At 47.2% G+C, this 12,178-nt stretch overlaps 1 pseudogene; it reads left to right on the top strand.

Moving 5' to 3' along the window:
- Positions 1 to 10,555, top strand: part of LOC133372818 (potassium channel subfamily K member 1-like) — a 28,182-nt pseudogene extending 17,627 nt beyond the window's left edge.
- The last annotated feature ends 1,623 nt before the right edge of the window (positions 10,556 to 12,178 follow it).

Raw genomic sequence — 12,178 nt, 5'->3', positions numbered from 1 at the left:
TATCCATTAATTTCAATGGGTCTACTCTGAGTAAGACTAGCACTGCATACCATCCAATTCTGGATGCAGTTTTGATTAATGTACACATTTTCTGCAAGCAATTTCTCCTAATATAACACATTTAGGTACGTTACTTTCATTAATATATTCATTTTTATGCATACTTTGCCCTAATATATGCATTTGTGTTAATGTTGTCTGGTTGGAGATCTGCACCGTAAAATTGGAATAAGTGTGGATTTTGAAGGACGGCTGTGTCTCAGTTCACATATTCTTTCAGAAGGTGCAAATTTGAAAGATCCAGCTTTAAAATGCAAACTGAATTGAATTTCTCCCACATTTCTACCCACTGCTGCGCTGCATGGATGGACCTCATTCTTTGGGCTGAAGGATGCGGGCTGCTGCAAGTTATTCTCCTTCCTCCCCTTGCATCATAGGCCCCAACGGCAGCTGTCGCTGCAATCTGACGTGTCATCTGGAAGGAGAGCTTTTATGCTGACCTGACTCTAGTTTGTAAATTTAGGGTCAGCAGTCCCTGCAGTGCTGAGTTGTTGCTGCTGTTTTGCAAATTAAATTTAGTTGTGTTCCCCCCCCCCAAAGTCTTCCAGGAATGAGTTTTCTTTCTTTCTTGCCGCTGTCATAAACAAATGTTTGTTTTCCAAAGCTGGTCTTTTTGGATTTGCCAGGAAAACTGGCTGAGTGTTGTCCAATGCTCTCTGTTGCCGGCAGGCTAGACTCTCAAAGATCATAAAGTTATTCTGATTATATGCAAAGAGAGAGGACAGCCATTTACAAATTGTGTGCTGGTGGGAGAGGTACACTAATGTGCCATGAGAGAACTTCTAGTGTAAAGAATTAAAGAAGGAAGGCTGTTTTGAGTCAAAAGTACCCACTAACATTATAAGTCTACTGCTCTGGGCTTGTTTCCCTCTAGACAGCCTTTAGAGGAGCTGGAAAAGTCTCCCTTGATTTTCATTGAGTGTGAGGGGATGGCCCATTAGTTCCTGCTGGAGACCAGACATCCCACTTTCAGAAGAGGCTGCCCATTCTGTCTCTGAGTGAGTCACTGCTCTGGGCTAGGGATGTCGGAGAAGAGATTAGCATGCATTTGAATGAAAACCTACCAAATTCCCTCCAATATGCAAATGGAAACACAGGCTTCCTTTGAAATTTGCACTTCTCCAAATTTGGTGATGCAGTTGTCCAACCAAAAAAAATCTGCATATGAGGAAAAGTAATGAACAGAAATGCATTCTGCTCGGGGTGACTCTTGCAAAAACATAAGGACTCCACCATGGGTGGACAATTCTTCCAAACTGTAAACATTTATACCTTTTTGGGTGGAGGCATTGCCTGATGAGACTGGGACAAGGCAGGAGACCATTCCATTTTTCAGACAGAATTAAAGCCACTCCTCTTTTCAACGGATTGAATTGAACCTGGCCTAACTTGAAATGAAGCCACCCCATATCCATTTGTCCCCTCCCACTTCAAGCACTGGATTTGAGGTCAAGTGGGCATCTGATTTCTAGTTCACTGCTACCAGATTCTTGGAAAACTCTGAGTTAAGATCTCTGTCTCAGTAGTTTTTGTAGGCTTAGGGCATTATGAACAGTGTGGCGAGACCATGTAGAGGAAATATTTGCTAGTACTGTGTAGCTGATTGTACCTGCTGGAAATGTTTGCTGGTATTCCGTAGCTGATCGAACCTACTGACTCTTACAATTGATGTGTGCTCTCCCTTCTTCAGTGCTGGAGCGCTCATGTGCATACATTTCTTTTGCAAAGCAGAGAAAGGATTTTAGCACAAGGTGGAGCCCTTTGCATGAAAAAAAATCCTGCTGTTGTGATTAGATCAAGGCTTTGAGAATATACCACTATGGGGAAAAAACCAATTTAAAAAATGAGAAATTTGAAAGGAAACATTGAATTCACATTTTGAATGTTTCCCCCAAAGTAGCTCACCACTTGGGGCAGCCAGACACAGAGGATGCAGATGTGCTTCACCACAACAAAAGGCCAAGCTGGTCCCTTGGCTACCATTTACCATCTGCTCATCTCCAGGAGGGACTCCAGATCTCTGGTTGGACAAGGAAGGTGACGACAGCCTCTCTGAGGCAGCATCAGACAACCTTGACAAATTTTCTTATTAAACTTAATATCTTTGATCAATCACAATAAAAAACAGCAATGAATTATTCATGTATGAAGAATTGCTTCCCAGGGTTTATGGTTATTGTGCCACCTAAATTAAATATGAAGGCAGTGTTACTTAAGGCAAATGCAAGGTGTTATGTGCATGTTGAGGATAAAGGTCTCCGGCCTCCAAAAATCCATGTATTTTCACTGTGTACCCCTCCATATCGAACAGAGGTCCCTTAAAATTGCCATGGACTTGCATCTTAATGACACAAGCAGGCAATGGAGGAAGTGTTCTGTGACGACTGACTGCATGTAGGGTGGGCAAATCTGTCTGTTTTGGTTTCCCTCAGTTTCTCATTTTTCCAATCTCAAATTCATTTCTCCAAGCTTCCACATCAGTTTGTGGATTTTTTTTAAAAAAAAAGTCTTCATGAAAATTCATCAGCATTTTGACGTAAATTTCTCCTAATATACACAAAGTTGTGTGCAATTTTGCCTAATATGTCCATTTTTTTCAAACCAGTTTATATAATGCATTATTGTAAGTTACTCTCACTAATCTATGAAATAGAAATAGAATAGTGGAGTTGGAAGGGGGCTGTAAGGCCATCAAGTCCAACCCCCTGCACAATGAGTTTTCATGCACCCTTCACACCGGTATATGCATTTATGTGCACATCCCCTGACTGGAGAATTGCACTACTAAATTCAGAAAATTGCAAATTTTGAAAGACAGCTGTGTTTCTTGTCTCTTATAGTTTTGGAAAGTACAAATTACATAGGCTCACCTTTCAGTGCAAACTGAATTGAATCCCCCCCCCCCATTACAAGCACGTTTTAAGGGCAGAAGTGCATGTCCAAGTGTGAAACAGCAGCACACCAAGTACAAGTTCTTTGCCTTTCTCCTTGTGGGTGTGTGTCTGTGTGATAATTTATTCCATTATCTACACTGCCTAGGTGTTCTACTTGTGTACTTTGAAGCTCAGTTAGAAGAGCTGACCAGTCCAAGTCTAGTTTAAACATACAGAACCCTAAAAAGGGAGAGATTTGATGTTGCCCATTCACTGTGAGCACCTGAATAGCAGACTGAGCAAGCCCACTGCTCACAGGGAAGTTGGATTATACCTGTCCTGTTCTGGTCTCATGCCAGATCCCATGGAGGAGGTGGAAAGTCTGGACTGGTCAGAAGCTGCAGGACCATGGATAGCTCCGAGTGAGCAACTTGCTCCAAGAAAAGTTCTCTTCCTAGTTTAATGCTGTTGCAAGGCCAGAGGAACAACTGTTACCATCACCTACTGACTGTAGCGTTCCAACAAAGGTTGACAGCAGACTGAGTTTTTTTAGATTCTTGCTCTCAAACTACCTCTTTCAGGCTCCACCTCCTTGTGACTAACAGCAACAACCAGTGTGGTGTAGTGGCTAGCGTGTTGGACTGGAACTTGGGAGGCCAGGGTTCAAATCCCTGCTCAGCCATGATGCTCACTTGGTGACCTTGGGCCAGTCACTGTCTCTCAGCCTAGCCTACCTTGCAGGGTTGTTGTGAGGATAAAATCAGGAGCGGGAGAGCCATGTTTGCACACCACTTTGAACTCATTGGAGGAAAGGTGGGATAGAAATGTAACAACAACAACAACATCACACTAACTTCTTAAAAGGGTCAGTCCTCTGGCCTGAAGACAGGCACTCATCCTGCCTGATGCGCTCCCTGTGCCACTGGATTGGTGAGGTCTCATGGGAGGCATTTGGTTCCTGGGCTCAGGGGAAGGTGGGCACATGAGGGACCATGTACCAGCACTACAGTTACAGGAAGTTCTTCTGAGGGCTCAGGGTCCTCCGCCTCAGTTGTTTCCTGATCTCCAGCAGAAGGCTCAAAGCCCTGAACCTGGCCTGGCTCCTTAGCCAAAAAGTCAGCAACCTCTGACTCTGTCTTGAGTGCTGCTGGACTCTGGGGCCATGACAATACCCCCTGGGACCAGCTGACATGCAGAGATGGGCTGGCAGCAGAATGTCGGGCTTGTCCTCCATGCAGGGATGCAAGCAGCTTCCTTGGAGCTGCAACAGATTGGCACTGGCATTTGTCTGCAATCAGCTGCCATCTCTGCTCATCAGTCCAATGGACCCGCCCACCCACCTGTCTGAAAGCTTTCACCAGCTTCTCCCTGAGGAGCACAAGACGTGAATTTACACGTTTAGTCTTCTTTTCTTTCCAGTGACACCATTTGTCCTTTCAGCTTTTTTTTGTCAGGAGCAGGCTTCAGGTTTGCTCCAGAAGAGATGCAACAACAACCCAGCTGTATTGATCAGCTTTTGATCAGGTTCCAAAAGGTGTGCTGATGGTGTTGCTTGGCTGGGGCGTTTGGGGCATCAAAAAAGGTGTCGTCAAATGACACAACTGGGGATTTACCTAAAGCAGCTGATCTAGCAGGCTGTGTCAGAGCATTTTGCACGAGCTGCAGATTCTGGATCAACCTCAAGGGTAGCCCCACACAGAGAGCATTACAGTAATCCAGCCGGGAGGTTAACAGTGCATGGACAACAGTGGTCAGGCTATCCGAGCCAGAAACGGCCGCAGCTGTCATACCAGCCAAAGCAGGTAAAAGGCACTCCTAGCTACGGAGGTCACCTGGGCCTCTAGCAACAAAGATACATCGAGGAGCACCCCCAGACTACGGACCTGCTCTTTCAGAGGGAGTACGACCCCATCCAAAGCAGGCAACTGACCAATTATCTGAACTCGGGAACCTCCAGCCCACAGCGTCTCCATCTTGCTAGGATTCAGACTCAGTTTATTGGCCCTCGTCCAGGCAGTGGTCCAGGGGTTGCACAGCCTCTCCAGATTCAGATGTTACAGAGAAACAGAGCTGCGTATCATTACTGCTGACACCTCACCCTAAATCTCCTGATGAATGCTCCCAAGGGCTTCATATAGATGTTAAACAGCATGGGGGACAAGATGGTACCCTGCGGCACCCCACAGCACAACTGCCAGGGGGCTGGAAGTCAATCACCCAATGCTATTAACTGAAAATGACCTTGGAGATAGGATTGGAATCACTGTAAACAGTGCCTCCATCTCACCAAGTCTGCCCAGAAGGATACCGTGGTCAATGGTATCAAAAGCCGCCAAGAGATCAAGTAAGAATAACAGGGTCACACTCCCCCTGTCCTTCTCCCGATAAAAGTCATCCATCAGGGTGACCAAGGCCAATTCAGCCCCATCACCAGGCCTGAACCCAGATTGGAATGGGTCAAGATAATCTGTTTCATCCAAGCATACTTGCAATTGTTGTGCCACAAACCTCTCAATCACCTTCCCTAAGAAGGGGGTATTTGCAACCGGTTGATAGTTGTCACAAACCAATGGTCCCAAGGTGGACTTTTTCAGGAGCAGTCAGATTACCACCTCTTTTAGGGCAGCTAGAAGCACTTTCTCCTACAACGATGTGTTGACCATACTCCGGATCCATTCGTTCAAACCCCCTCGGCAAGCTTTAATAAGTCAAGAAGGGCAAGGGTCGAGAGGACATGTTGCAACACCTTGTCCATGTCATCAGACCATATCAACTGAAACTGATCCCAAGAAGTTGCAGTAGACGTTGAACTGGACACCTCACTGTGGACTACAGTAGATGTGGATGGGGCATCAAGATTGCTACGGAGGTGAGCAACTTTACCCTCAAAGTGCCTAGCAAACAATTCACAATGGGCCTCCAAAGGGTCTAAAACTCAATTTCCTGGTTGATGTCAACAGACCCCTGACAATATGGAAAAGCTCCACTGGACAGTAGGCATGGTTATGATGTTTTACTTGTGCCCAATCAGCCTCACAGCACGTCTTTCGCCACTTGTGCTCTAGCCGTTGTCCAGTCTGCTTCATTGTCCTTACCTCACTGAGGTTCCAAGGTGCAAACCGGGTTCCACAATGCTGGAGAAGAGTACTCAGGGGGAACCATGTCAAGAACCTGAGGCACCTCACTGTTCCACAGCATGACAAGGGCTTCAACAGGGTCACCTGCTCTATCTATTGGGAACTCCCCCAGGGCATTCAGGAATCCTGTGGATTCCAGTAGTCTCCGGGCATGGACCATCTTAATCTGTCCATCACTCCCACAGGGGAGGATCGGAGCCATAAATCTAAACTTCACCATGACGATGGGGTGACATCTACCCCCCCATCTCCAGCCCACCCCTTCCTCCATCTGGAGCAAAAACCAAGCCAAGGGTGTGCTCTGCCATACGCGTTGGGCTTGTAACAACTTGAGACAGCCCCATGGTTGTTATGGTGGCCATGAAGTCCCGAGCTGGAACACTAAAGGCAGCCTCAGTACAGACAATGAAATCACCCAGGACTATTGTTCCAGGTTCCTTCAATGCCATAGCAGAGACAGCCCCACCAGCCTGGTCAGAGAAGCTGCCGGGCAGCAAGGTGGACAATACACCAGCAGCAACCCTAGTTTACTGTCTTCTTGGCCTGACACCAGGTGCCGGCCCTCACAGCCAGCTCCAACACAGAGTGGTTTCCTGGTGACAGAGATGGAAGTTCTATAGACCGCAGCAACTCCTCCCCCCTGTTCCTGCAGCCTGTGCTGGTGTTGCACCGAGTATCCAGATGGGCAAAGCTGGGTCAGATCACCCACTCAGGTCTCGGTAATGCATACCAAATTGGCACCTTCATCCATGATCAAATCATAGATAAATGTGGTCTTATTGTGTACTGATCTGGCATTAAACAACAACAACACACATGCCAGTGGGCACAGCAAATGTGTAATGAGGAACCCATTCATGAGAGGAGTGGGAGTGAGGAACCAGGTGTAGATAGCCTTGTCCTCATCTTCTATGGTAATTCACTACATCCCCATGGCTATATTTCCCTCTACCCATAATCATTGAAATTGGGGTGGCATCACCCATGTTCCTCCTTACTAGGACTCCTCCTGAACACCTGATATGGACCCAACAAGAGCCGACCAACAAAACCTACCTGAACCAATCATCCCAGTCAGACCCACTCAACATCTCTCACACAGGGCACATCTACTCCGTCTCACACCCAGGGAGGGCCAGCCTTCTGCCAGTTACAGACTCTCACTCTGAAGGCATCTGGAGACTTTCTCCTGTCATTCAGTTCACTGCACAGGCTCTAACCATGCTCAGGAACTACACATGCACCATTCACCCTCCCCACTACCAATCTCCTCTAGATTGGTTTTTTAAAATAGAAGGGAGCAGTGCCCACACCCTCAGGGCTCCCTAAGGGGCTCCCCAACAGGCAACTCCACCAGTGGAAGACCTACCACCCATGGGCAACTGAGCTTTTATGCTCCCTGACCCAGCAAGGAGCTGATGCAAGAGGCTGCAAGATTAACTGCAGCCTCTCTCTGGAGCAAGGGCTAGGCAGGGGGTCCCAGTCCTTGCAGCACTTACCAGGGACTTCAGCTGTCTCAAGTGACAGCAACCCAGACGAGTGAGCAGCAAGCACCTAGGTGCTGAGACTGACTCCCAGGGCAGGACTTCTCCAGTCCCCCTAGTGCTGCAGCTAGTCATTAGAATAACTTCGAACTTAAACCTGAGTTTGCTTATTTCCTCCCCATCCCTGCAATCCATTTTCCTTTTCTGTCTTGTCTTCTTTTTAGATTGTAAACCTGAGGGCAGAGATTGTCTTTTTTTCTTTTTCTAAATGATTTATAAGCCACTCTGGGATCCTTTTTTTGTCTGAAGAGTGGGAGTTAAATAAATAAAAACTTTACATAAAAAGGCAATACCTGGCCTGGTTCTTACACTTGGCAAAGGAATGCTGATAGCCTGGGATATGCAGGTTGATGTTTCTTAATGGGAGCCCAATGGGAATAAGAGAAAACTTGCAGGAATGAAACCCATCAGGGCCAAGGTGGGGTAGGTGGGGAACATAGATGGTGTACCTTTTCCCTTCTCAACTAAGGATGATGAAATCTCTCTGTGTGTTTGTAGGGCACAAACACTGCAGGTTTTTTGAGAGGGTGGTTCTAGATGACCTGTTCATTCTGCATTCATCCTGATTTGTTTGCAAAGAGGTTAGGGGGCGTTGCAGGAAACCAAGTGTTAGGAAAATGCAAAATACAAAAAAATCTGATCATCTAAGGAGGTGGGCTCATTGTGCAAGACCTCCCAATCAGCTATAACCATGCTACCTGAATTTGCTGGCATGTGATTGAATCACACCTGAAGGTGGTGGATTCACCCAGAGAGAAGGCTGGATTTTGTTTATGCATTCTGTAAAGTAAGAACATATTGGGGTGCTTGGTTCTCTCTGGAAATCACCCATTTTTATTTCTTTATTCATTTATTAAATTTATATCCCACCCTTACTCCCAGAAGTAGCCCAGGGCAGCAGGCTCAACCTGTATATTTGTAAATAAAGTCAAATATTGCCATAAGCCTCTAGTAAAGATGGATAGATCCGTCTACTTCCAGTTGTCAATTCTGCATGCATTCATTCGTAAGTTCATCCAAATTAATTTTCAGGTTTTTTAAAAAATGCAAAGAAGACATGTTTTATTTCAGTGCATACATTTCTAAATTTATTTTCCTCTAAAATATCTTGCCCGCCGCAGGAACAGGCTTGTTGGTGATTAGGTGGTCAGAAGCAGGTGGACAGCAAGAGCAAGACGGAAAGTGCAGCAGCTGAGCCTGGCGCTGCCCACGCTTGGCAAAAGTCTGGAGGAAGAAGGGGCTTCCCCCCTGAAGCAAACGCTGCTCGTCATTCAGTTGCCGCAGGCTTCTAGAGGAGGCTTCCCAAAGCCATAGCTTTGGATTCAGCACAGAGGGTGAGGCAGGCCTCTGTGTTTTTCTGGCTCCCAACGTCCGATCAGACTAAAGCACAAAATCTACCTCCTGCCCCAACCAGGTGAGGGGAGAGGGCTACCCTCGTTCCAGTGGCAACACTTCTGCTGTCCACCAAGTCTTCAGACGTGTGAATAAGGTCCATCAACTTAACAAAGAGACTGGCTTGACCAGTACAGCAGGTTTCTCTGCTGCAGCTCCATTTATGCAGATTCAAAATCACAGGCTAGAAGGGGACCCAAAGACATCAGGCAGATCCCCCCAATCCTATAACAATCAATATACACACAACATATATGGGACCTGCAACAAAATGTTGCAATATACAGTGCTCCTGTTCAGGGTTCCAACCAACCAGCCAGCCAGACCCTCTTCCAGGGTACCCGAGTGAGCCCTGCTGGCCGCCTTGCACAAACCCTGTGTCCGCCTAGTGACTGAGCCCTGGACCTGCCTGTCGGAGGAGCGGCTTTTTCCGACAGCGGACAGTCTGGGCAACGTCTTTGGTGACGAGAACTGGGAGTTCACCTCGGCCCTTTTCTTCGTCACCAGCGTCTTCACCACCACAGGTAGAGAGTAGCAGCAGCATCACTACCACCAATGGTGGTCCTTTCGGAGGTCAGGCAGAAAACCAACTGGTGTACAGCGAGCACTGCTCTGTTGTGGTGATGGGCACACAGTCCCTCTCTCAGCCTGGGGCAAAATATTCTGCATCTTGTTACTCCTGTGTGGGCATCCCCCTGATCTTGGTGCTCCTGGCCTGCCTGCTCCAGTACCTGCTCTCCATCGTGAGCCACCACCCTGTTCAGGGCCAGCCACAGGCATGCCGGGGCCTTTGGGCACCAGCCTCCCTGGGTCCCTGCACTCCCCTTCTGCGATTCGTGGCAGGATGGGTACCATGGATCACAGGGCTGGAGCTTCCGAGCTGCCCGCTATTCCCCTGTTCCACCTACCTTTCTCAGCGCTGATTTTTGCGGCTGCGCACACTGTGCGCACAGGGTTGCCATCAATCAACATGGCGGCTGAGGTTTCCCTACAGGGCTGAAGCTTCTACTGCCATCTTGGTTGATGGCACGCATGCCCCACCTGGCTGCCCTTTAGAGCCAGCCCTGGCCCTGTTCACTACATCCACACCTGCTGGGGCTTCCCACTGGCCCACACGGCACTGGCCTATGCCACGGGACTGGGGCTGGCCACCCTTGGACTCTTCATGGTCATCCCCGCCATCTGCTTCTGGGCGCTTGAACACAACTGGAACTTCTTGGAGTTGGTGCATTTCTGCTTCATCTTCCTCCGCACCATGGGCTTGGGGGACTGTGTGCCGCAGGGCAGCTCTCAGCCACTTCTGCATGAGCTCTGTGAGGTCAGCATCACCTGCTACCTACTTGTTGGTTTATTGGTCATGCTTGTGACTCTCGAGATGGCATACCAGCTACGGGAAGTCCATGCTTTAGTCCGTTTTGTCACTCCTGCCTGCGACCCACTCCCTGAGGATGACGACCGCCTGGACATCTTGGCTAGGAACCAGCTTGCTTTGACTATTCCGTCTGGGTCCACTTCCCAAGATGGGCCTATTGAAATGGGTGCCATTTGACGTCTCCGGGGGGGGGGGAGGCAACCCTCCTAACACAAGTTAAAATTGATGTTCATTGTATTGATGCTTTACCTGTCTTGTCTTTCTATTATTGCTATTTTATTGTAGTACGTTATATTTGTACTATTATTGTTAACCGCCCTGCGCACCATTTGGTGGAAAGGCGGAATACAAATTTTATTCATAAATAATAAATTAATCAATAACATGTACATTTTAAAACGTGCTTTTTAATGTTGCTACGCCCTGCTCTGACTTCACTGAGAAGAACAGAATACTACTCTTAATACTCATTTTAATATGCATTTTGGCACATTTTTTAGCGAAGTACTGGATCACAAGAAGTGAGCTGCACATTAGAAAATTACAGAAATTGAATTCCTCGAGCACTCGCAGACTCATTCCAAACAAAACCAAACCCTGATCTTCCCTGCGCACTGGGGCCTATGCATTGCTTGGGGAAGCGCGCCATGCAGAGCAATATTTTCTTTTATCCAACTTCTAAAGGGAGTGAATCTATCCTTCTATCTCTCTCCTTCTCATCTCTCACACACACAAAATAATAAAATACTGATTTTTGTGTGTCATTGCTGTGCCCCACTTGAAGGGTAGCACTCAATCTTAGTCCTATTCAGAGTAGACTCATTGAAATGAATGGACACAACAAACTTAGGTCAATTAATTTCAGTGGGTCTACTGTGAGTAGGACTTAGCTGGATACAGCCTTAGGTTAAGTCATAGCTCACTTATATTTATGTCCCAATCCACCAGTAGAAGACAGATACTGTCGAAATTCAAACTGTAACGGGTTCAGAGGAGGGCAACAAAGATGATCAGGGGACTGGAAACAAAGCCCTATGAGGAGAGACTGAAAGAACTGGGCATGTTTAGCCTGGAGAAGAGAAGGCTGAGGGGAGATATGATAGCACTCTTCAAGTACATGAAAGGTTGTCACATAGAGGAGGGTCGGGATCTTGTCTCGGTCGTCCCAGAGTGCAGGACACGGAATAATAGGCTCAAGTTGCAGGAAGCCAGATTTTGACTAGACATCAGGAAAAACTTCCTAACTGTTAGAGCCATATGACCTAGAGAAGTAGTGGGCTCTCCGACACTGGAGGCATTCAAGAGGCAGCTGGACAGCCATCTGTCAGGAATGCTTTGATTTGGATTCCTGCATTGAGCAGGGGGTTGGACTTGATGGCCTTGTAGTCCCCTTCCAACTCTACTATTCTATGATTCTATGAAATTTACTTTTTCTTGCGTTTACATCTAGGGCCCTTGTTAACTCTGAATTGGTGCTGATACCTAGAGAAGAGGTAGGCCAAAGCAACTTTACCCTGTCTCCCATGCATGCACTGATCAGACCTGGACCTGCTTAGCAGTGTCAAAGTGGTGGTGGCCTCATGTGCCTTCCAACTATACCCTAGAAGAAGGCACCTAACATATTCTTGTGGCTCTCCCTAGCTGGGGAAGTTCAATGATAGTCTTTTGGGGACCTGTCTGCCATTACTGATCATTTTATTGAGGTCCTCTGGAAAGAGAGTCTAAAATCCTCCACCCTAAGCCGACAAGATAAGAGGCTCAGCTTCCTTTTCATTTGCTCATCAGAAAAGTTTTTCAACC

This window comes from Rhineura floridana, chromosome 18 (assembly GCF_030035675.1).
Source record: "Rhineura floridana isolate rRhiFlo1 chromosome 18, rRhiFlo1.hap2, whole genome shotgun sequence".
Classification (NCBI taxonomy): domain Eukaryota; kingdom Metazoa; phylum Chordata; class Lepidosauria; order Squamata; family Rhineuridae; genus Rhineura; species Rhineura floridana.
The sequence above is the reverse complement of the archived record's forward strand: the minus strand, read 5'-3'. Positions and strand labels throughout refer to the sequence as shown.